General features: G+C 45.8%; 1 protein-coding gene and 1 long non-coding RNA gene across 8 annotated transcripts in view; both read right to left on the bottom strand.

The window, feature by feature from the left end:
- Positions 1-24,625, bottom strand: part of LOC111874916 (homeobox protein extradenticle) — a 592,846-nt gene that overhangs the window by 142,087 nt on the left and 426,134 nt on the right. The window lies entirely within an intron of this gene.
- The window catches only part of LOC117283128, a 120,570-nt gene continuing 113,037 nt past the window's right edge, over positions 17,093-24,625 (bottom strand). The window contains exon 3 of the long non-coding RNA XR_004514143.1: positions 17,093-17,147. This is a non-coding gene — a long non-coding RNA (uncharacterized LOC117283128). The remainder of the gene's footprint in view (positions 17,148-24,625) is intronic.

Genomic DNA, 24,625 nt, shown 5'->3' with positions numbered 1-24,625 from the left:
GGCACGGCGCCCACTGACTGGCCTATTGTAGCCTGCCCCGGGTGATTATGATGATTGAGAATTTGATGGAATAAAGATTGGCAGGGGAAACCAAAGTACTAGGAAAAAAACTCGCCGCAGCGCCACTTTGTTCACCACAAATCCCACTTGACCAGACCCGGGATCGAACCCGGGCCCCAGCGGTGGGAAACCAGCGACTAACCGCTTGAGCTATGGCGCGGCCAAGAGAGCTTTACTTTGATGCTTGAAGTTTCGCAAACACGAGCAGGTTACTTTCAACAAAGTTCGAGCATTTTGTGTTCCCAGCAAATATAGGATTCTTGCCAAAACGCTACTGCCATTATAAGGAGAGAACTGTTTTCGTATATAGGATTTTTGTAAACACTGTCCACTTTCTTCTAACAAGTAAGAGCGTTCTGAAACGCCGCCCCCTCTGCCTACCCATGGAAGGGCTCTCTTCATATCAGGACCCCAGCCAACATTAGCAGAACTTCTTATAATAGCGAACGGACAATTTTTCCTACAATAAAACCTGGCGTGACGTCAAGAGCTCGCTGAACGCGGTCCAGTATATATGTAATCTGGGCAGGAAATTGAGTCTTTGGGTCTGAGCAGCTGTGCCGATTACAGGAGAGTCTCCCTTGCTTGGGACTCCATTTCCGGATCCATCCCCTACGCTCATGTACCACGAGATAATGCAGTTCGATAACCAACCCCCTTCCCAACCCCCGCATCATAGGTCCATTACACTAACATCGTCCACCAGGAAGAAGCCATCGATAGTGGCCAGGTGAAGTTCTGTCCTACATCATCATGACGATGATGATTCATCCAGCTCTGCTCAACCGACTGTAACAATGAAACGTCACTACTGAACACAAATCACACTGCAAATTTTCCATAATAACTCGGTGGAAAATTTTGGTTAATTTTAAGGTTGTAAGATTATTAAAGTCGACATATTCTTCAACACACTAAGTTCCAACCTCTACGTTTTTAGTTCATTGGGGTGGGGAGAGACTGAGTCCGCTTGGTACGTCGGCCACTGTTTGGCCTACTGTACCAGTCCGGGATGATAAAAGATGAGTGTGGATCATTTGGTAGAATGAGAATTGGCAGGAGAAACTGAAGTACTCGGAGGAAAACCTGCCGCAGTGCCACTCTGTCCCCCACAAATCCCACATGCTAACCTAGGCTCGAACCCGGGCCGCTGCGGTGGGAAGCTGGCGACTAACCGCCCGAGCTATGGCACAGCCCCATTTCTTTGCGTTAATCATCCAGCTGTAGACAATTCGATAATAAACATGTTACTCCGTTCCTAAGAATCAACCTCTATCAATTGCTTAACTATTTAACCAATCAAATAACTAAACTGATTATCTCGTAAGGCCCAGAACTCGCCACTAGACACGATTTTGAAGTATGGGCCGCCAGGCGAATAGAGAAATTGTTCCTGTTTCATTAAGAGAAAGCTTCACTTTTCGCCTAACGGTACTCCTTGCTCTCCCCTTACTAACCAATGTCGACAAGCATTTTAATATTAGCCTCCGATCTGCGTCTTGGCCTTCCACGTGCTCCCACACTGCGGTCTGCTCCAATCAACAGACTGCAACACAGTTCTTGTATCCACGATCGCATTACATGCGTATGAACCCTGGGCACAGAAACGGAAGTGACGGGTGATTTTGCAGATAAAAAACGTAAAGCTATCCCTGTAACAGGCCGTTGAGGCCCACATGGTTGTGAGACGTCGAAGCTTCCACGGTTTCTAGTCAATCGGCTCACAGATGGCGGTAAGGTTGTCAGTCTTACTCGCCCGCTGGCCTTTACCCCCAGGAATATTCCTGGTACTCATTTCTGTTAGAGGCTGAGTCGACCGCAGGGCCATAGTGCGGCTGGAAGGGTTAGGTCAATTGAAAATTTCCACATCACCGGGATTCGATCCCGCGACCTTCCGGCTTGTAGCATAGTGCCCCAACCAACTACGCTACAGCGTGTCCCGCTTGGTTCTGGGTGTGGTCAGGAATTCAAATACAAGAAGAATCGACGGGAAAAGAATTTCTGGTTGCCTATTTCGCTGAAGTCAAATTATGCAGATAAGGAGCCTTACAGTCGTGTTTCGGAGGAACATGCTGTCTCCTTCTTCATTGTAATACAATGCGTCGAGCAAGAAACAGCGGGATTCTGCTTGCTTGCAAGATTTATTTTGTAATACAAAGATGTGGTATCAATTTGCTCCGAAACATTGGTAAACACGGAAAACTACATGGCCCCGGCTCCATATTACATGATACATTTTCCGTGTCGGTGGATATTTCCCAGCAGTGCTTTCCTAAACCGTGTGTTGTACGTCTTACAGATGTCCGACTACCACAAGGTCGCTTCGGTTCTCCTTTTACGTGAAGGGTGCTAAACACGAAGCTTCATATTATCGTGTGCACAAAAAGCAGGTATCGGAACTAATCTCGAGGCAGTTATATTTGTGCCTCACTACGCGCGCCGGCGGAATGAGGGGGCTAGTGAGGTCATTCTGGCATTTTGGGGGAGGGGGGGCAGGCGTAATACACCATATATCAATACCAAAAATTTTAAATTCATTTAGTAAGAAGAATGTTCTGGCATTCTGAAGACCCGAGGACGGTGAATAAAAATATTCTTAAACGGCTTAAATACAAGTTTCCCAGCAAATTTTTTTGCTGCCCACCCCCAACGCCCTCAAAGGGAAAAATAATGGTGATGCATAATCCACCGCTTGATACTATAATCCTTCGATCTTAATCTGTCTCGAAATTTATACAGAAATACAAAAAGCAAGACATAAATTTTGTATCACAACGCAGACGTTGGGGTGGGGGTAAGAATGTGAAGACAAAAAGATATGTAAGTTACGGAAGGGGTAAATAAGGAAAAGATTAGGAAATATCACAAAAAGAAAAATCTGTAAGACAGAGGAGAGGAAGAAATCCTCGGACATTCTGCACACTGCGGACTAACCGAAGCACTAAGAATAAACGAGCAGTTGATATAGAGAGGGAGAAGGAGAAATGGAAAGACAACGAGAGAGAAGAACACATAAAAAGGAGGTTCGTTAGGATCGCCTTTTTGCTTCAGCAACTTTTCCATCCAAGCCGAACCGGCTGGAAGAATTATTATCAAAGTTCAATTTACTTCAGGGAGGAAAAGAGAACGGAATGAGGCCGCGCAGAAGCAGCAGCAGCAGAAACTTGATAATTTCTTATCGAATTCCTCAGTTCATATTGTGACCCAGAATCCACACCCACACAAATAAATGAGGGTGAGTTCAGAAAGAGTTCTTTCGGATTTCTCTCGTCGTCTGCCTATCAGCAAATACTAACGGCAAGAAGAGAAAACGTTTGAACGGTTCTTTAGCATTATCAGATTAATTGCTCACTAGAATCACATGACGTCCTCTTAGGAGGATCGCAAAACCCATAATTGCAACCCCATAGCAATAAACAGGATATAAAACTGTCATAAACTAAAATGATAGAATCCTAACAAGACGCGGGAGCGTAGTTGGTTGAGACACCACGCTACACGCCGGAAGGTCGCGGGTTCGATTCACGATGAGGAACTGGATTTTTCAATTGACCTAATCTTTCCGGCCGCATTATGGCCCTGGGTTCGACTCAGCCTCTAACAGAAATGAGTACCAGGAATCTTCTCGGCGGGTAAAGGGCGCCCAGCTTGTAAGACTGACCTCACCTCCATCTGTGAGCCGACTGTCTACAAGATGTGGCAGTCTCGACGTCTCACAACCCTATGGGCCTCTACGGCCTGTTATAGGGATAGCTTTACGTTTTCTTACCACAACAAGACTGTTAAGGCGCAACGTATACCGCAGTGCACACATCCACGTCCGTTCTTTTGCACCTCAGCATTCTGAACGCTGCCAGCTGTTCCAGATACCCTTAATGAACACGTTGACAGTGCAAAGCACAACTCCCTTACTACGATTTCTGTCATCACTAGTTATAGTGGTTGCTACGGTTACTGGATTTCCGATGTGGCGCTGCGATCGCTTCCACCTCACAAGTTTGAGTGTCAACCATGCTGTTACTAACCATGGTAGGAAGTTAAAAAGTATGGCACTGGAGTGTCCTCTAATGGCATAACGTTCATACTAAATTAATCAAAATCCGTCCACCGGATGGACAGAGTTTTGGAATCCTCTGTATACGTTTGTGAATACAGATGGCGCATATTGACAACCAGGGTCAAGGAATAGAGAACATGTGAAGCTAACGGTAGCTCAGATGCTTAAAACATTCAGTTCCTTCCAAGGCACACGAAGATCCATGGCCGTATTAAGAACAGCCACCCTCTGGATTCCATCCTGAGCTGAATGAATCCCAGTCCAAAGCGCTATATTCCATTTCCCTAATACCATTTTAATATTATCCTCCTACATATGGCTATGGCTCCGCTGAGGTAAATAAGGCTGTAGTGCTGTACTGACAGGACGTGGATGTGACTGTTCGAAAAATTTCACTAACCTTTATACAAAATTTCATGTTCAAGTGACAGAGAATCGGTTTACAAAATATACAATGTTGGCGGAAGCGGGGGGGCAGAGCCCATCGGTAAAGTGATAAGCATGGTTTGATATTCAAGACCAACATGGCAATATCGTTCACATTATCACCGTGTAAACAATGGACCGCTGGGACTGGCCTTCTGGCTCAGGATGGAGGGGGCTGCAGATCATCCCTTGCTGCCCTGACATAACCCCCACACCGAAACAATACAGGGGCTGTCATCTCACATCGCGTCCGTCATTTGTCACCATCTTGCACGACAGCTTCGGAGGCGTGGCGAGAGGGGGCACGAAACGACAATGGCATCCACCCCCTGACAATGTCTCCTCCAGGGATGAACAAGGAAACGGATTTGTCACACACTGAAAAATGTGCCTGCCCCTAGTTATCTGTCATCTTGCGGCTGTTATTCGCTAGCATGAGCTTTCCGTTTCGGCCAAGTCAGATTCTGTATGAAAATATGCAAGTAAAGCCTAAATAGAAACGTCAGTTCATTGATGTAAAAAAGACAAAGGTAAAACTATCGCTGTAACAGGCCGTGGAGTCCCATAGAGTTGTGAGACGTCGAGGCTCCCACATCTTCTAGGCATTCGGCATACAGATGACGGTAAGCCTTAAGCGCTGACCGCCCTTTACCCCCAGCAATCTTTCTGGTACTCATTTGTTTTAGAGGCTGAGGCGAACCCACGGTCATAGTGCGACTGGAAGTAATAGGCAAATTGAAAAAATCCAATTACCTCATCAAGAATCGAACCCGCAACCTTGTAGCACAGTGCAACTACGCTACCGCGTGCCCCCCTACTGTTATATATGAAGGAATAAATAATTAAAACTGAGTGAATATGTGAATTTGTTATATTCTCGACAGGGGGAAGACTATTCCCCTCTCCACAGCGTCCAGACTGGGTATGAGGCCCACCCAGGGTCCTATCCAATGGGTACCGGGGGTAAAGCGGCCGGAGACCACTCACCTCCATTTACTGTCGATGTTCAGAATGGTGGAGATATATCTCCACTGCTCCGTATGTCTTCATGGCTTAATTACTTAAGCAAAGTGACAACTATACACTTACATGTACATTTGTTATACACAGCATAAGACGTGAAAACAACAGCTTGAGATGACTATCTTCAGGAATGTGATATCACGTAGTTCTCTTCCGGGTTATTTAACGACACAGTCAGTAGGCACATACTGTAGCGTGTAGAGCCGTTGCTGAGTAGCGACCTCGAAACAGACAACGAAACAACATTCGCTGCTAGGCAACAGATTTTTATTAAGTATACGCGGCCGTCGCTCGGTGACGCCTTCGCGGATAGGCACGTTGCCATGGAGATGATTGAGGCAACAACTGAAGAGCTGTGTTCTCTACGTTATCCGTCCCGAGAGGTTATAAGCGAGACGAGGTTTAGAGCTTAGTCAGTTGATAGTCAGGAGGTGAATATAAAACTAAGAGGTTTGTTTGAAATGGCCGCGGCTAGTTGCAAGGGTGCTCAGTTGGATGGGAGCCGCCATTCAGAGTACTTGGGCATAGAAGCAGAGGAACAGCCGTTGTTAGAAGCCGTTACCAGGCAACTACTAAGGAAGACAATGCAGGCTGGAAAAGAAGCGTCTTGGATAGCGATAGGTCAGCAATAGAGCTATAATTATGTGTAGCTGCGAGTTGTATGTTGAAGTGGAAAATAAATCCAACATCCGATCCAAAATGACGTCGAGAGTCATTCCTTCACGTGACAATATATAGCGCTGAATGGTAGGATAGATGAATAATAAGCTGAAAAACGATCTGGAAGAAAGTGGTAGTGGCCTATTCGGGGTGCTATCCCGGCAGTTGCCGCACTGAGGCAAACAGCAAAATAGCAAGAATGAATATAGCCAGTGAAACGAGAACATCACAATTACAAGTTTACAGCATTACCGCTAGGTCAATCCGGCCTGTGATGTCGTGTACTTTGGTATATATTAGCCGACGTTAAGGGAGCACCCACTGCCTCCATCTTCAGGGACGAAGTGTGAGAGAAGGGTGGAAAGAATGCAACGGGAAGAAGGTAAGTGGTCTGGTCGAACTCCTGTCCACCCCTGGCGGAGATCCATGTCGGCGCAATGCAAAGCCTTGCCGCGGGATTCCTCGACGTCTTGCGCCCTCCACCGACGTCTCAGGTTATCTACAAAACATGACAGACGAGACGACACTTTGATTGACAACAGAGCCATGAAACAATTTGCATTTTGTCATTCAAGGTTTGCTTTGTGCACGATGATCAATTATCTACAGCACCGGTCCTACTATATGCAACATCACATCGCCCCCAACCCTCCGCCCGCCTGCGCCGGGCGCCCGGTGACGTATCTGCAGACAGGATAAATTGCTGGGCACGACACCGGTCTGAATGTCCTACAGCAATTACATCGACACTTTCGCGTATACATTACACGTTTGATATCGGCACTCGCAACCCTGTATCTACATACATAGCACATACACATGCATACCATACCATAGTTTGTTGAGGCACTATGCTACAAGCCGGAAAGTCGCGGGTTCGAGTCCCGATGAGGTCATGGATTTCTTTTTCAATTTACCTAATACTATGGCTCTGGGTTGACTCTGCCTCTAACAGCAATGAGCACCAGGAATTTTCCTGGGGGGAAAGGGCGGCCGGCGCGTAAGGCTGACAGCCTCACCGCTATCTCTGAGCCGACAATGTGGGAGCCTCGACGTCTCACAACCCTATGGGCCTCCACGGCCTGTTACAGGGATGTTTTTACCTAGCCATACCATCTCGGCGCCCTGACCTCTAGGTCACTGTCATTGATACAGTGACATCCATGTCTTCCAATAAAGATAAAATTGTCCCTGTGATTAATTATCTACCAGGCCATGAAGACGTATGGGGGAGTGGAGGCATACCCCCCTCATTCTTGACAGTGGTACTAGATGGAAGTGAGTGGTCAGCTTCACGCCCCTGCAGTTTTGTTCCGGTACCCGCCGAACAGGAAGCTGGGTGGAACCCCAGAGCCGGTCTTGATGCTATGGAAACGTGAAAAGTCTCTTGATCCTGCCGGGAAACAAACCCCGGGCGTCTAGCCCGTAGCCCCATTTTCCTTTTCAAATAACGTCTCACTTCTCACGCTATGTTCTTTTCACTTCAAGTCATGTTATATGAACTAATTCAACCGTCCCTATTCTACTGAATTTAAAAACTATTCATGCCATTGTACAAATGATATATTTCAGATCTTTGTCCTGAAGTTAAACTTTCTAAATTGCGGTGAGCTTCCTGTCTGAAGGCGCAATATATTGGGGAAAATTCGTTATAAATTTGAGCGCATTCTATGCAGCAGAAAACAGACCCAATCTTTCGATCTAAATCAGCCAGCTTATAAACAGGAGTTGAATTTTCAACTGCTTTTGTTGCTGAATCAACCGGTTGCCATCTCTAAGAATGAAAACAATGGCGGAAAAAGAAAAGAGCATCGGGCCACGTGCTCCCAGGAAACAAATGGCGGTCATCACCGAGACAATGGGCAGTGCGGGAGTAATGAAAACAGAACAACACAAAGCCCCACAGCTAGACGCATAAAAATAACAGCAGGCTTAACGCCGTCATACCTTATATTTATTCAGCTGTCACAAAGAATTGGCTTATTTATCTTTATACAGATCTCCATGGCTAAACGTCTTCACCGAACTTTACGTTTTGCCAGGATTATGTTGTGTCGACTTATGATTTCATACATGCACAGTATGCAACATCCCGAACAGGAAGCTTCCTCTTCACGTGCTGCATAAAATGAGCGCATAATGGGGAAGTCAGCTCGCTAACCAATTCTACTGGTTTGGGAGAAATTAGGCATTGTAGACGTCAGTGAAATCTAGAGGGAGATATGAATTTCCGTTCGCACGGGTCTGCAACAACCCCTCTCAACTTCCTCCAAATTCATCTGCTAGATTAGAGAAGGAGACACAAATGACTCGCGGTGGAGCTAATTCACACATTCCCACGTTCTATCTGCATGTTCCTACATCTACCGATTTATTAGCTGTTGATAAATACACTCCCAGATCCTGGGATGTACAGTCCTATGTGCAATGAAAATCTAAATTAATTGAACACAGTTTCATTCTCCGGCCGCCTTTAGCTCAGAGGAAGAATTTCCTCAACATATGGGGCCATAAAACCACTCTGGTCGGGGTGCAGGATCAAGGGGGAAGAAAAAGAAAATACATTACACCCGTTTTCGAACTTATGCAAGTGTACGTCAAGCAGTACACCATGAAGACTCATACACTTCTTAACGTCAACATAAAAGGATAGTGTGATTAGCCTCACATCCCGAAAGTTGTAGCCTCAGAGGTAGGGCCTTTCCCCTGCCGGAAATCGAACCTGAATTCTCACGTCGCCAAGCCCGTAGCCCCAGTTATTAGCTACATCAGCTATTGTTTTCAAACTAGTACATGAATGTGTTGATGATATCAGCGTGACTCCAGAAGGAGTACTGGTTCAGCTCCACAAGTGTACTCACAAGGATACGCACTGCGACACAACTTCACTCACTGCATTCAGCGCTAGACGAACTCAGAAGCTGATACAGTGTTGTTACATACAACTTAGTAGCCACTGCTGAATTATATTTGATTTGATTTTTCACGGCGATGACTATGAACATTTCTGTCTTCCAGGATGTGACGCCGTGCAGTCCGGTAGATATGCATTGACGTTTCGGAGGAGTTTAAGAATAATCTGTGCGCGAAAGGAGGCAAAACTAATGTAGGTGGAAGACAGTACCGGGATTATGATCTTGGAAAACGACCCTTCAAAGAGACACTATTCTTTACACTGTTATAATTAATTCACGAAAATGGCAGCAGCAGGTTCCTCCGAAACACCGGTAGCTGCCTACCATATTACACCGTGTTACGTCACAGAAGACAGTAATATTCATTGCTGAATTACTGTGAAATGTGTCACGAAAGGGTTAAGAGGCGACCAGGAGCACGCAATGACCCCTGCAAAGTTGTGTCAGGACACACGCAATACAGAGATGCCGTATGGATTGCAGCACGTAAGGTGACGACGGAAGAATCGTGAGGATGGATTGATGAATCGGCAGTGGGCACGAAAGTGTCATTACGCCTGCGCAGAGGGCATCACGCGACAGATAATGGCAACCATGGGGAGCTTCAAACTGCCCAGCCTCGGGAGGAAATATAAAGCAAAGAATGTCTCAGTAACTGGATAAAATTTACGTGATAAGTCGCCATATTCTGATTCAATTTGGGGCGCATTCGCAACTACAAGTTGCACAAAAAAAATGCGCCTATCGGCACGGCCATTTCTGTCCACCTGTAACAACTCAAGAACCGCTAACGGATTTTCTTTAAATGAGACATTGCGGGGGTTTTACTAAAATCTGTACTTATAATTTTAGCATCTCTAACTTATACTTTAACAAGCGCCGATCACAGTAGCCGCGCGGTCTAAGGCACGAAATTGCCTTCGCCCACTCGAACGCTGGTATCGTGGGTTCGAATCCTATACTAGGCATGAATGTTTACGCTTATTCCGTGTCTGTGTAGTCCTGTGTACGTAGCGGCGTCGCTTCGGGCTGATCACCCGTCTAAGGGGTCCTACCGACTGTCAAAGATTAAGAAACTGATGCACAACGAAGCGTTTCACGGATGCCCTATGCTCCATGTGGGAGGAACATTGATGGATGGATAGAAAGACAGACAGGTGGATAGATATATAGATATTCTCTCACACCTCTTTGTAGCTGGGAGCTTAAATAAGCACATGGACAAACTGACCGTCTTTCAACTTTACAACTCATCTACAGTTACGTCACTCGGGTGGTTAGTTTAATGTATAAAGAAAATGCATTTTTTGGCCACTGGATCTGCTGCCCTGCGGTATTTCCCCCAGACCCCCGGGAGGCAGTCCCAAACTCTACTTCACTTTTCTGTTGTTCGGATGTTGGACGCAAAGTTTCCTGCAACCCCCCCTCTTACATAGACTCTGTTTTATATTTCTTATGTTTAGAAGGTCTTCCTCGCTTATTTTTTATTTATATACCGTCTGTCCTTTATTACCGTTTCCATGAAGAACTGACTTCACAGCTGAGTGGCTGCTTATTTATTCTTCATGAGAAACTTGAATCAAGCGGAGCATTGTTCTGCCGCTGTGTGCGTGGCAAGTAACTTTTGACAAACGCTGTACAAGCTTCACTTTTTATTTTATCTCTTTGTGCCTTCGTGCCTCTGTTCACGCCTACTTTGTTCTCTGCTTTACACCTTTTCGGTTAGTGTTAAGTTACTTCGCGCTCCTACCGCAAAATACATCAAATGAACGCATAATGTGGTCCCTGTAAAACTGTGTTTAATCAAGCATCAAGCCACGAAGAAGTCTGAGGAAGTGGAGAGATAGCTCCTCACATTCTTAACTTTGACATAAGATGGAAATCGATGGGTATATTTAAGCTCCGGCTGCTGTAACCCCGGGAAAGAGACCTCCGTAACCAGTGGATAGGACAGTGGGCGGGCCCCAGACCCCTGATTCGTTGGACGTTCAGAAATTAGTCTATTCACTATAGTGACTTAGCCAACCCGGGGCCCAGAAAAGGTCCAGAGCCCTTTCTCATATTTCTCCGCCGAAGCTACAGAGCGGAATTACGTGAAATTTGGTATTGGAGGTCTTCAGGTCTAGTTTTGGGGAGAAATACACTTAAGCACACTGCGGTCTAATACAACATGCTCTGCAAGAAGCTCGAATAGAACTCGTCAGTTTACTTCAGAATGTCTCACTACACAATATGCAGACATTACTGACATCTAACCGAGAGGCTACAGTGCCTGAGGACTTCCGTGGTGAGGGATTTGTGGTGGACAAAGAGGCGCTGGGGCAGGTTTTCTCCGAGTACTTCGGTTTCCCCTGACAATCTTCATTCCACCAATTGCTCCACAATCACCGTCACCTATCATCTGGGGCTGGTACAATAGGCCAGAAGTGGCCGCAGTACAAGGGACTTAGTCCCACCCCACTAGGAATAAAAAAAAACTGTAAATTCTAGGCCCTAGCTAGAGAGCTCGGATTTTACATGGATACTAGAATAAAATGGAGCCGGGATAGTTCATTCACTGTAGAGATAAGGTAAGGACTGAACCGCCGAGGAATCGGGGTTCGATTTCGGCAGAAGCAACAGGTTTCTATCTTTCCCACAGTATGCAGACGGTCTCTGGGGCAACCACCAAGCCTCCTATCTAGCAGGTACAGAGCGGGGTTTCCACGGAGGTAAAGCGGCAGGGGCGTGAAACTGACAACACCTCCATCTAGTGCACAAGGGAGGAAAGCCTTGACCTGTACAGCTACGCAATCATTTACAGGTCTAACCCTCCACCGTGCCTCTACCCTGCCTTATCTGAAAACAGCGTACCAATTCAAAACATAATATACTGAAACGTGTATAGCTGTTGCCACGCAACGGTCGCGAGGAGGAACATGCGCTGCTTGGTTGTTGCCAGTATACCTGTCAATAATACCTGGGCTATCGCTAGGCAACGAGTTTCCGCGGCAACAACCGAGATATTGTTGGAGTATAACAACGGAAACGGTGTTTTCTATGTGGTTCGTGCTGCAGGGTCAGTAGAGTTCCGCAGTCAGTTGTCAATTCAGTTGAGTGAAGCGACGTGAAGTAGCTGGTTCGTATGAAATGGCCGCCAACCTGGGACCCAGGTAGTTCAGGGTTGAGAGCTGTACAGGAGGCTGTGAAGAGAAGACTTTATGTGTGATATTAGGAGTGTGTAACTCAGAGAATTAGAGTCCGTGTGTTCAAAGCCACTGCCAGGAAACGGCTAGTGTGACACTAGTCTGTGTCAGCGATCGTAAATTATAGTGCAGAGTGGTGTATACAAATGGTCAATAAATCCAATATCCAATACATACCCCGTCTTCGATCCTCTTTAATTCTCAAATCAACGGTTACTGATCAAAAGGTCAAGCTCTAAGATTACATTAGCTAACTGTACCTCCATTTCCCAATACATGTACATGGTGTGATGTTTAACTAAGCACAAGGACAACTTTACTGGGGCATAAAGTGTAGAGTGGATGAATTTGCTCTTGTAGACACGTGCGTCATACAACACTACAGGAGTCAGTGTTTTCAGTTTAGATACAAGATATACACACGTATAAAGAACTGCCGTGGGTTTTCCATAAGCACCCAGGACAGCGAGGATCTCTCCACTGCTGTGTAAAACCCTCAGCTTTACAACTTCCAGAATTGGTCGTAACCTTGACTCGGCTCTTGCGTCGCGGTCACATCGCGCATCTTGAGGCCATTCTGGTACCGCTTCTCTCTCCGGTCCAAGTTTATTAATATTGGACCCCCTCCCCCGCTTCAGCCAGGTGCCACAGGAAACAGACTGGTTCGCAATCTGTGTCACGAGAATATTTTAAAACCGTGCCGTACGCAACACAACAGAAATGATACAGGATAGTTGGACCTGGGATTCTTGTGGCCGACGGCGTAGCTACCGGAGGGATCAGCTAGCCGCCTGCTTCGGCTGGCTTCTCTGGATCACACTTCGATCCTGAAGACAGAGGCAATATTTTCCTCAGAAACGTATCAGATGCTCTTCCAACAACGTTCCTACCCGGAAGACCGTACACTTCGAAGTTCAAGCTGTCTCTGTCATTAGATCTTTCAATTCGGCAAATCCTTCCAGCCGCACTATGGCCCTGGGGTCGACTCAGCCTCTATCAGAAGTGGGTACCAGGAATCTTCCTGTGGGTAAGGGCTGCCGGCGCGTAACGCTGACAACTTCACCGCCATCTGTGAGCCGATTGTCTAGAAAATGTGAGAGCCTCGACGTCTCACAACCTTATGGGACTTCACGGTCTGTTACAGGATTGGCTTTACCTTTTACCTCACCTGTAACAGCACATCACAAAGATGTATGGAGAAGTAAAATGGTGGATGATCAGCTTCAGTCACGGACAGTCTTCCCGCGGGGTACCTGTTGGAAAGGAGACCCTGGAGAAGACAAAATCTCCTCCTCTAGTTCGAAATCGAACCCCGATTGATCGGCTGCCCAGCTTCTACGGACGCAACTAATTGTGTCTACCCTTCCGCCACTGAGGCCCGGAATGTAGTGGGGAAAACAGAGTAGCCAACGCAGCTAAGCGATGTGAATACTTTCACCTGAATTGGTGCGCTGCAATGTTTCCAATCAAGCGATTCATTTCTCAACAGAAGATGTCGTATAAAGAACAATATTTTTGGATTCAAGTCCCCCTCGAAATATCTGGGCAATAAGCAGGACTAAGGTATTGCCAAACTGCACGTTTGATGCGTTATACTGCAGACTACAAGAGAAGACCGCATTTAGAAAGACAGGGGACAAAATGTCATGTGAAATGTGGTTACTGCCGGAAATACGAAGTATCTCGGTTAAGTTTAGGCATACTCTGTCTGGAACATCTCTCCGTGTACGTCATACATTGAGAGGGCAATGGACGAAAAATGAATTTTGGTCAAGGAGACCTCCGGTATGTCGTCCCGAGAGTGCATTATTTACAGGATAGACAACTTCATAGCAACCTTCACGAAACCCGTGACATATTTACGTTAGAAAATAATGTCGACGCTCTTGACGCGACCTCGAAGATTTTCTGGACAGAGTATAAGATGGAGAAATCTTAGGTTATAACTACGTCTAAATGCGGAAACTTGAGGCAAACGGAAGACAAGGTAACTCAGTACAACATTGAAGGTAAGTACATAAAATTTAGGGGAAGACGAGGAAATATCGTGCTTAAAGTAAGGAGTATATGGGAGGTGTTGAACAAGTTTACTTAAGTCTGTGTATGAAAAACTTATTTTAACAGGCACGATCATTGAGGATTAAATGAGCAGAGAACTAAGCACTCGCGGGAGAAAAGAGAAGTGTATGAAAACTTTTTGTGTGAAAACCTAAAGGAAAGAGAATAGCACGAAGACGGAAGCGTAAATCTGGGGATAATATTAAAAGGATTGCAAGAAAGTGTCGGTTGGACTGGATTTTTCCGGCTCAAAACGGGGACCAACGACGGCTTCTTCTGAAAACGGCAATGAATCCTCGGGTTCCGTAAAATGCTTGTCATTTGCAGAGCCAAGCAACTATTAGGTTCTAATGAAGGACTCAGCTGGGACATCGTTAATATCAGACGCACCTTGTCCGCGTGATGTTTCGCCCTGAAAGTCCTTGTCTCATGTCTGAATTCACTTGGAGAGGACGGTAACCGGTAGCAACACGCGCTCGCGCTACTTCCGTTGGCCTTTTCTCCCTTGGTCTACTGTTTCTTACCCCGGTTTACAACCCCTTGCACACAATCATGCGACATTGCTAGTGACACTGACCTAGTCCTGGTAACATAGGCACACACTTCTGCACTACTACCTGTTTCACAAACATTTCAGGACGCCACCCATGCACCACTATACCCTGCCTGAAACATTTTCCACATCGCGTCGTCAGTAGATAGTGAGGCAGAGCATTACGTCATCATTTAGTAATCAGCAGGAAATGCAATCGCCATATCAGAGACCTGGTTCAGTACATTGGACTTTTCTGCAGCAAAGTTGCCTACTGAAGCTATGACGTACTCTCAGAGATCTTCTGCACAGACCATAAGAGAAGGCTGTGGACCATGGCTAACCTCCAAGAGGTTATAGTGAGAGAATTACGAACAAGTGGATACCCGGGTATCACACAATGTCCTATTACTTGGACTTACACTGAATTAAAATAGTAATAGAACCTACAAATCAAGCGTAATTCTCCATTTCCGTCGAAAATCCAGCAACCATAGCAGTGAAGTAACTGCAGTAACTGATTACCACCACAGTAAGCTACAGGCACTAAAGTATCAATGATTTATTTTGAAATATAATCTACATAACAACTTTATATACTGTGCCATGTTTGCTCAAGGCAAAAACTATGAAGCCAGAAGAGACATACGTCGCAAGGGAACGCCTCTGCAAAGACGTCCGTTACTAGGCAACAGATTCGTAACATTCAGAAATGGAATAAGTGCGAATCAGTGTTCCCTACCCGGTCCGTGCCATAGCTACGTGACGCAACAATAGAAATGTTGGGAAGTGTTTTCTATACGGTACGTGCCGAGCATACCTAACGATGAAAAGCTGCGATTATGAGATTATGAATTTTCAATAACACGCTATATGCGCGAAATGCACACTTGGCGAAAGGCCAAGCGAATTCATAAGACAAACCCATCTTCTAGTCAGAGAGGACATTACATTATGAAAATTATCGCAAGAGTTCAGTTGGGGAAAAAAGTCTCTGGTCATGGGTCTCAAAGGGCCTGGCATCAAGACGAACTGATTGGCAGTAAACAGCCAGTCGTAAAGTAACTCTGACTTTGACTTATGAGATAGTCTTGAGAAGGCAGTTAGAAGAGTAGAAGTTGGTTGTGAGACAGCTGCCAGCCAGTAAGGACTTGGACACAGAAACTGAAGCGTTGGAAGCCGTTACCAGGCGACAACCGGTGAAGATACAGCAGACAGAAAAAAGTTCGTATGTGCTATAGCGAAGTGTAGAATGTGTGAATTAGCGATAGCGCTGTAGTTGCGTCCTCAGTTCAATAAATCCAATTACGAATCCAAACTCCGTATATAATCATTCAGTCACCTGACAATATTCATAATTTTAGTTAAACTCATAATGTTCTGGCGGGCAAAGTAGCACTCGGGCGAGTTTTCTTCGAGTACTTCGTTTTCCCTTGCCAATTGTCATTCCACCAACTGCTCCACACTCATTAATCAACCTATCATCGACTACACAGAATAGCCAAATAAAAATATTTCCGTAAAATATGTTTTTACAGATTGGACACCAGTAACGAACTGTTAAGAAATAAAGAAGTAACACATAAATATAGCGGCCTCCGTAGTCTAGGGGCAACGTTCCCACCTCGTGACTCAAGGTACGTGGGTTCAAACCCGGCGGAGGTCGTGGAATTTTTAAGGGCGGAAAAATTCAGGGAACAAGTCCTCCGGGAGGGACTTCAAGCCGTGGGTCCCGTGTCGTAGCTTACGGCACGTAAAACACCAATATCTGGTCTAAGTGCATGGGGAAACCCACCCTCTCCAATAACAACAACACATAAATATAAAACTGGTGAATTATATTTTCTAGCCGAGCAGGTTGTCGTAGCGGTAACTATAGATACTAGTTCTCGGAAGCTGCTAGGTTCGAACCTATGCTATGGACATCGTCCAACCTCAATGAGATTTATCATCATTTTCCTCAGTCGCTCGAGGTAAACTGACGGGACACTATACCAATTATGCCAAGACCGAATCCTTTCAAATCCTTTCCAATTCATCATTCATCCGTAATTCTATCATTCAACGCTCTACAACGCTTCCAAAACAACGGATAATTAAAATAAAGAGGATGAAATACAATAAATATGGGCGCAAGACAATAAAATGCTTTCAAAATACTTACAAAAGACGTATTGGATAAGGAAGCAAGAACCACCCTGAAGTTACTGCGACACCACAGTTGTGCATACCTGCAACACAAACACAGACCGTTACTGAAAATCCGTCAAATGCGTGCCAGCACGTGTCATGAATCCTATCGTCTTCTAGCAGAAGAGATGCATTTACCTATAGCAAGGCCGCGCCATAGCTCAAGCGCTTAGTCGCTGGCTTCCCACAGCGGTGGCCCGGGTTCGATCCCGGGGGTGTGGTCAAGTGGGATTTATGGTGGACAAAGTGGCGCTGGGGCAGGTTTTCTCCGAGTACTTCGGTTTCCCCTGCCAATCTTCATTCCACCAATTCCTCCACAATCACCTTCACTTATCATCTGGGGCTGGTACAATAGGCCAGAAGTGGCCGCAGTACAAGGGACTTAGTCCCACTCCACCAGCAATAAAAAAACCCGTCAGAACTGCCCTAAGCAGCCTGCACCTCACGAACATGAGGAACTGGCTCTCGCCAAAAGTACATAAAATACAAATTGCACAAACAGCAGAACCTGGAGAGCAGGTAAACAGGAGTCTTAAGATACTGTCACGTGTATTAGTGACTATAGACGGGGTTTGGATTGGTGAATAGATTTATTAACCATTTACAGGCCGTAACTAGAAATAACTATATCACTATCCCTATATCCACACCAAATCTTCTCCAGCCTGCTTTCACTAGTCGTTACTTGGTAACGGCTCTTCACAATGGCTGTTCCTCTGCCGTGTCTTCACTAGACGTTTTCTGGTAACGAAGCTTAGCAATGGAGATGCTTCCGCTTCCGTTGCCCGCTGGTTAGCACTCCAAAGCTGTACCCTCAACTAACTCAACTTCTTATTAAGTCAAAGTCAAGATTACGACTGGAGGTTTCCAGGCAATTAGTTCGTCATGGCGTCAAGTCCCTTGAGACCCACGACCAGAGATTTATTTTCGTAACTGAACTTTTACGATAATAGTCCTTACGTAACATTGTCTTATTGTAGCATGCGTGTTGTCTGTCTGTTATCTTACCGTAGTACCACTGCCACCGGGTGAAAACCCATTTGCAGTTAAATGATAATAATAATAATTTCGCACATAACATGTTACTGAAAATTCTTCCTTTTGCACTATACACAAGTCCTCTGTCAGTATAGGCTTTACAGAGCACAAAATGCCCATCTTACATATCTTATGCTACAACAGCAGTTTAGTGAGTTGAACGGTCTAAGTCACATTGTGACTGACGGTCAGTCAGTCAGTAAGTCTTGGTGTCGAGCCCCATTTGGGGCTCATGACCAGATATTAATTATTATCGTTTGACAGTTACAGTCTTGTTTCTGTGGGGCGTCTTCTCTGACGAGAGGACGCGTATATGCTGCTGGCTCTTGCCAGCGCAGTCTTACTCGGGTCCGAGTCCCTTGGGACTCGCGACCATATTTGACTGTCTCAGAATTAAGACTTCCCTTTTCGTCGCCTCCTACGACTCGCAGGGTCACGGTGGAGAGCATTTAGTCAAAGGAACGGTCGTAAGCTTGACCACCACCAAGTTAACTCCTCGGCACGGACCCCGGAAAACACTGTATTCTATTGTCAAGAATGCGTGTTGGTTTGCCAGTTTACTAGCAATTGATGTCCTTCTATTGTTGAATGCGTATGCTTCGGGAATCTGTTTATCGAGCCGTTGCCTAACAATGGGAAAATGCGTCACAATATGAACCAAAATGAAAAAGGAAGTTTGTAGAGAAAATGGGAGCAATACGTTCGTTCAAAACGTCAGTAAAAATCGACCATACTAAACAGTATCACATCTCAAAAGATAGTGAATTTTACAGTCACTGCTTTCAGAACCTGAAATCAAACATCACTCACAATTTAGTGCTGAGTGAAATTGCTACTACATGAATAGAGACGGAGAAGAGTACAGACAGACATTGCAAGGATACCAAGTGGCATTGTTAGGAACGGCGCCTAGCAAAAAAATACCGCTTGAGAGACGTAACAGAACATTTCCTCAAGAGACGGCAAGCGTCTGGGTATATGAGACGCTGCAAAATGACATTTTGACTGCTGGTGGGGGCGCTCAATTTGCATGACGTCGCTTCACAACCCATCTCATCCAAAGTAACGATCCGGTTGTTACTCTACAGGACGGGAGATGCTTCGAGATGCTAATGCGATCTCTATTGCAACCGATCATAACTCGCATATTCTTAAACGTTCTCTTGCAGAACAGACCATACTACACACCACACAATGATAAATATCGTCAAATAGATGAAGATAAATAGGATTTGATGTTTTCCACAGGCTTGATTACGAGGACTACTATCTTTTTTGAGATGTGACGCCGTGACAGCCACGAAGACTGCGGCTTTTCCCCTTGGTTTCTTACTTACATCTTGGGCACTGAAGATGGAAGCATTAAGTTCCTCCTAAAATATAAAATTCTACCAGATTAGATGGCGTCATATAAAATACTGTACTATTCAAGAATATTAACGCCTGCACAGCGATCACTGTGCAGAAGGCGCGTTAGATAAATCCGCGTTGGACGAAATTAATACCTTATGGATTAAACGTGGATACGTGACCGCGGCCGCCCAAGTCTCCCATTTATGCCTACATATGTAGACTTCATGCATGCACACATAAATGAATGTCCATACCAACACGCCATAGGAATAAAAACATGAAGTTCTAGGAAGAACTAATGGCCTACTTTCATCTGACACGACACGGACCACAAAGAAAACGGCGCATCAAATAGTTCTCATGCTGTTGCGTGTATTTGTTGTAATATTTGAAGTCACATTGCGACTGACGGTCGGTCGGTCAGTCAGTCAGTCAGTCAGTCAATGATGGTGTCGAGCCCCACTGTTTGACAGTTACGGTCTTCTTCTTGTGGTGCGCCCTCTCTGATGAGAGAACGGATCTGTCTTTTGTATATGCTGCTGGCCCTTGCCAGCACAGTCTTTCTTGGGTTAGAGTTTTTTGGGACTCATCGCAGAATCGCAACAATGTAACTGTTGGACGTGTCGTTTTCTATGCGGCCCGTGTCGTATCAGAGAAAAGCGCGCCTGTATGTGTATTTCACCCTACCGTTCCTATGCAACGGCCCGGTAAACATACTGATATTAGAACTGTTGAACGCGTCTTTTTCTATATGGTCCGTGTCGTATTAAAGGAACGTAGGCGATTAGTTCGTCCCATAGCTTGTTTTATTCTTTCAAAATAAGAAAAGTAGGCTAAAATACAATATAGCCATTAACACATGGAAAAATAATCACGAAACAGGAGGGGAAAATGGAAAAACCGATCAAAAGCTACTTGACTTAACTGAACGCTGAAGCAACATCAGCGAGTCTCGGGCAACGGGCGACGAGGGAGTGCCGGACGAAACACTAGAGAGAGAGTGTTAGATGTACAGGGCTACAGAACGTTTGGCAAACCGCGTATATGCAAATCCGAGTTCCACAAGTGTTAACTGAATCTGAAATGCGAAGAAAAAGCGAAACAATTCGAAACAGAGACCAGAAGGGTAAATGGAAAGGCGCCACGGTGTGCAAACACCCCTCCTTGTGGGGTGAACATCAAATCAAATTCAGCCCCGATGTGACATACGCGAACCGACCTGCTGTTTGGGGTTGTCAGCGTGGATAGGATGAGACAAGGCACTGATCTACACGCACCGTGCGGGGTTCACCGTCTTTGGGTCGATATCCACGTGCACAACATTATTATTCGCTTTACTTTCTGTTTCTAAGTGACCATTTTAAATCATATCGTAGCATGTAGTACCGTCGCTATGAGACGATCGAGAGAAGGAACGTGTGTTGCTTGGTAACGGCCGGTAAACACGTCAACGATATCCGAGCTATCGCTAGGCAACCGCCCACAATAAAGAAAAAACTGTTCGAGGCGGTGTTTTCTGTTTGGTACGCCATGAGGCTACATAACGAGGACCCCAGGTCGATTTGAGAGAGTTCAGTTGCGGGATGTCCGCCGGACAGGAAGGACCTGTGTGCGGGAAGCTGAAAAATCTCCACTACTAACATCCCTTACCAGGAAACGGCTGTTGAAGACATGAGGACAGGAGAAGACTTAGTTTTGCAGCAATCATTTGTGAATTATGGAGATCAGCGATAGCATTGTAATAACTTGTAGCTCCAAGTTGTGCGTATAAGTGGTCACTAAATCGATTCCCCAATCCATAACTCGTCTATAGCCACACACCCCTTCCTCTTTCTGGACAATCATTTATTATGTTACTTAATTTTCTTCACTGTTTACTCATGTAACAAACGAAAATATTAATGTTTAATGGGTAAAGTTGTTTCTGTGTTTTATGTATTAAGTACAATGCCATGCTGACGTGTGGGGAAGTGGAGGCATAACTCCATCATTCTTGTCCCCGGCATTAGATGAAGATAAGTGGTTAGTTTTGCCACTCTGCCGCTTTAACCCCGCGGAAACAGCCCCTGGTACACATCATATAGGAGAGACTTGAATGGGCCCCAGAACCGGTCTTGAAGCTATGGGCAGGCGATGCTGCCTAACGACAGTGCAAACGTGCTCTCAGTAAGAGAAACCAGCGAAGGACGGGAGGGGGAGGGGTGCGCGCGAGGCGTCCCATTTCATCAGAGCTTGCAATATTAAATTGTTCGTAGTTCGCCCGGGTTCAATCGAGCGCTCTGGAGAACACCGTCAGAATCTTAAGGCAATCCTCTTTGTATTCCCGTACATCTCACCCCAGTCACACCTCTCAGTTCATTGCAGAGTTTCTAATGAACCACCGCCGTCACGACCTGTTCGAATACTGCGACACTCATGGCTACTGGAGACGCAAAGGGATCTGCACCCAAGTTGTGAACCATAACCTCTGCAACAGGACTTTGTGCACAAGTCGCGTCTCCGGGTAATGACTTCGATCGAAGTGACGTGTCAAACCGAAAAGGGTGGGCCAGTATTAACGCTCCCAAATTGTATTCTGGGGATGCTGGGCTCGACTCTCGGGCAGGTCACGTGCTGTCCTGACTGCGGTTTCCAGTGGTTTTCCTTAGTTCCTCCAGGTAAATGCCGGGACCGGCGCCTAAGGGTGATAGCCTCACCGACATCTGTGAGCCGAGTGTCTAGAAAATGTGGAAGCCTTGACGTCTCACAAAACTATGGGCCTCCACGGCCTGTTACGCGGATAGCTTTACCTTTAAAATGGTGGGTCAGTGCCTCGATAAGCCCACGACAGGTTCCTTCCTAATCCTTCACAATTCATTATTCATCTGCTACCTTATCCGATGCTGAAGTCTCCATAAACGCCAAAGGAAGGGAAAGAAGGAGACTTCCAAAAGGTACTGTAGTATTGTGGGTTTGGTGCCGTATAGTGTGGTTGTATGCAGTTGTATCAGAGAAGCGTCCGGAAACTTCTACCAGACTACAAGGCGTCACACAGCCTCCGGCGTGAGAACCTCAGATCTACCACCATGACTTCTGTTTGCCAGGAGAGCGCAAGGCAGGACTCATGTTGCGGTCTGCTAACTCCAGGCCCTCGAGAGTGGGGAGCAGGCCGGGGTGGGTAGTTAGATTAATGTTTGGGGAGAGCAGGGTGAGGAACTGGGGGTGCTACAGAGTCCGTTGGTCGGCATGAAAACAATTGCCGCATGATCCGTGGAACAATGAAAGCAACCAAACCGCACCGAGGTATGCCACATTCTCAGAATGAACAGTATTGCCAACGTGTCAGACAATATCGTATGTCTCTCCCCGTGAACATAAACTCCATTTACTCCGCGAAACAGTATACGTCATACCTTCTGTAGGTAACCTCATGACAGAAACGTGCTGTGTTAGTATGTCTTAATTTTCCACCGACGTACTGATAACGAATTATGTTAAGATAGAACCTAGCAACTAACTTTCTAATGATGACGTAACGACGCACGTCACTAACTGTCGATGACGTATCCTCGTTCCCATAGCAGATGCAGTGTACCTCGCACACTTTACGCAAGCAGACTGTACGACGGTTATGGTCGACTTGAGGTTATCAAAACGGTGACGATGAACAGCACCACTGGCTCATGGGATATGACACAGTGTAGTCTGGTAGAATCTTGCCAGAAGAACGCACTGCCTCTGTCTTCAGGGATAAAATTTATGCCAAGATCTGCTTGCAACCGTGTCCTTCACTGGTTTCCATCTTATAACCTGAATACCAAGGCTGTTATGTTCCTCTCACGTTTTGTAACGTGCTATCAGACTATGCGGTGTCATAACCCACAAGACCAAGTAAATCTTCACCTCCACGAAAAACCCCAAAATATCGTACAAGCCCTTTTCACTAGCCAGTAAAATATTTGTGGCAAATTGACCGGTTACATAACACTGCGTTCTAGTGCAAAAGAAACGCAGACGGTAATTTAAGAAAATATTTGTTATACATTATGCTGCATCTAGTGTAAGTGCTTCTCCTTGCCACGGGTACTACAGAACAAGATAAATTTATGTACTCGCTGTTGTTCTGGCCCCAACGCCTTTCTTAGAGGAAATAATGGGGAAATATGTTAACTTGGATTCAAACTCATCCATGCAGCAGCAAAATTAACAGTCTCCCTAAGGCTGTGTCGGCCCCTTACCCCCAGGAAGATTCGTGGTACTCATTTGTCAGAGGCTGAGTCGACCCCAGGGCCATAGTGCGGCTGGAAGGATTATGTCAATTGAAAAAAAATCCAATGACCTCTTCGGGAATCAAACCTGTAACCTTCCGGCTTGATGCAGGAATTTGCCTGCAGGAACTGAAAAAATCTAGGAAAACTCTCAATCAAGACACTGGGGTCCTCGTCGAGATTCGAACTGGACATTTGCCGAATACAAATCAGAAATTCTTCTGTTAAAGATAACTTGGTATGCAGAAGACCTAACTTTTCATCTTGTGTTTGGGAGGGACAAGGTACCGGCTAATAATGACTCAGGCAATTCCTCCTCCTCATCAGTACAGGATAGTAAAAAAAATCAGGCCACGACCACTTCTTTCAACATTAGTTCCTCGGGACAGTATTGCAAAGAATGCTGCATGATTTACTCTCATGAAATAATCCGATCCGGACCAGAGTTTCTGCAGTGGAATCAGGGGAGCCTCATCTGCATAGCCGTACGTCACACCTCTGAATAATTCATGCGCCAAATGAAGCGCGCTCAAGCTGCACAACTCCTTGTCTTCAAGACACGCGCAGACACGAGAGGCGATGGAGCCGCGCACTTAACAACTTTGCCTGCCGCAATTAGGAAAACATAATTATCATTCACGGAGAAGCAAGCGAAGTTTAAGTAAGGCCCTATTTAGGGTCTATATGGGCCTCTTAAAGAGACCACAAACTCCCAAAAGCATACAACGCTACCCTCCCGCCCCCGCCTTTTAAACAGCAGTTGTATGGTGACATCTACCGGCTGTGTTTCTAGGCCTGTCCTTGGGCTGCGTGGGAGTGGTTGTAGCTGCAAGCGGGACAGAGGTTCAGGCAATGTAACTTAAGACACTGTTCTAACCCGA

The sequence above is a fragment of the Cryptotermes secundus genome, unplaced genomic scaffold (assembly GCF_002891405.2).
Source record: "Cryptotermes secundus unplaced genomic scaffold, Csec_1.0 scaffold595, whole genome shotgun sequence".
Classification (NCBI taxonomy): Eukaryota; Metazoa; Arthropoda; class Insecta; order Blattodea; family Kalotermitidae; genus Cryptotermes; species Cryptotermes secundus.
Note: the sequence above shows the minus strand (reverse complement) of the source record. Positions and strands in the feature narration are given on the sequence as shown.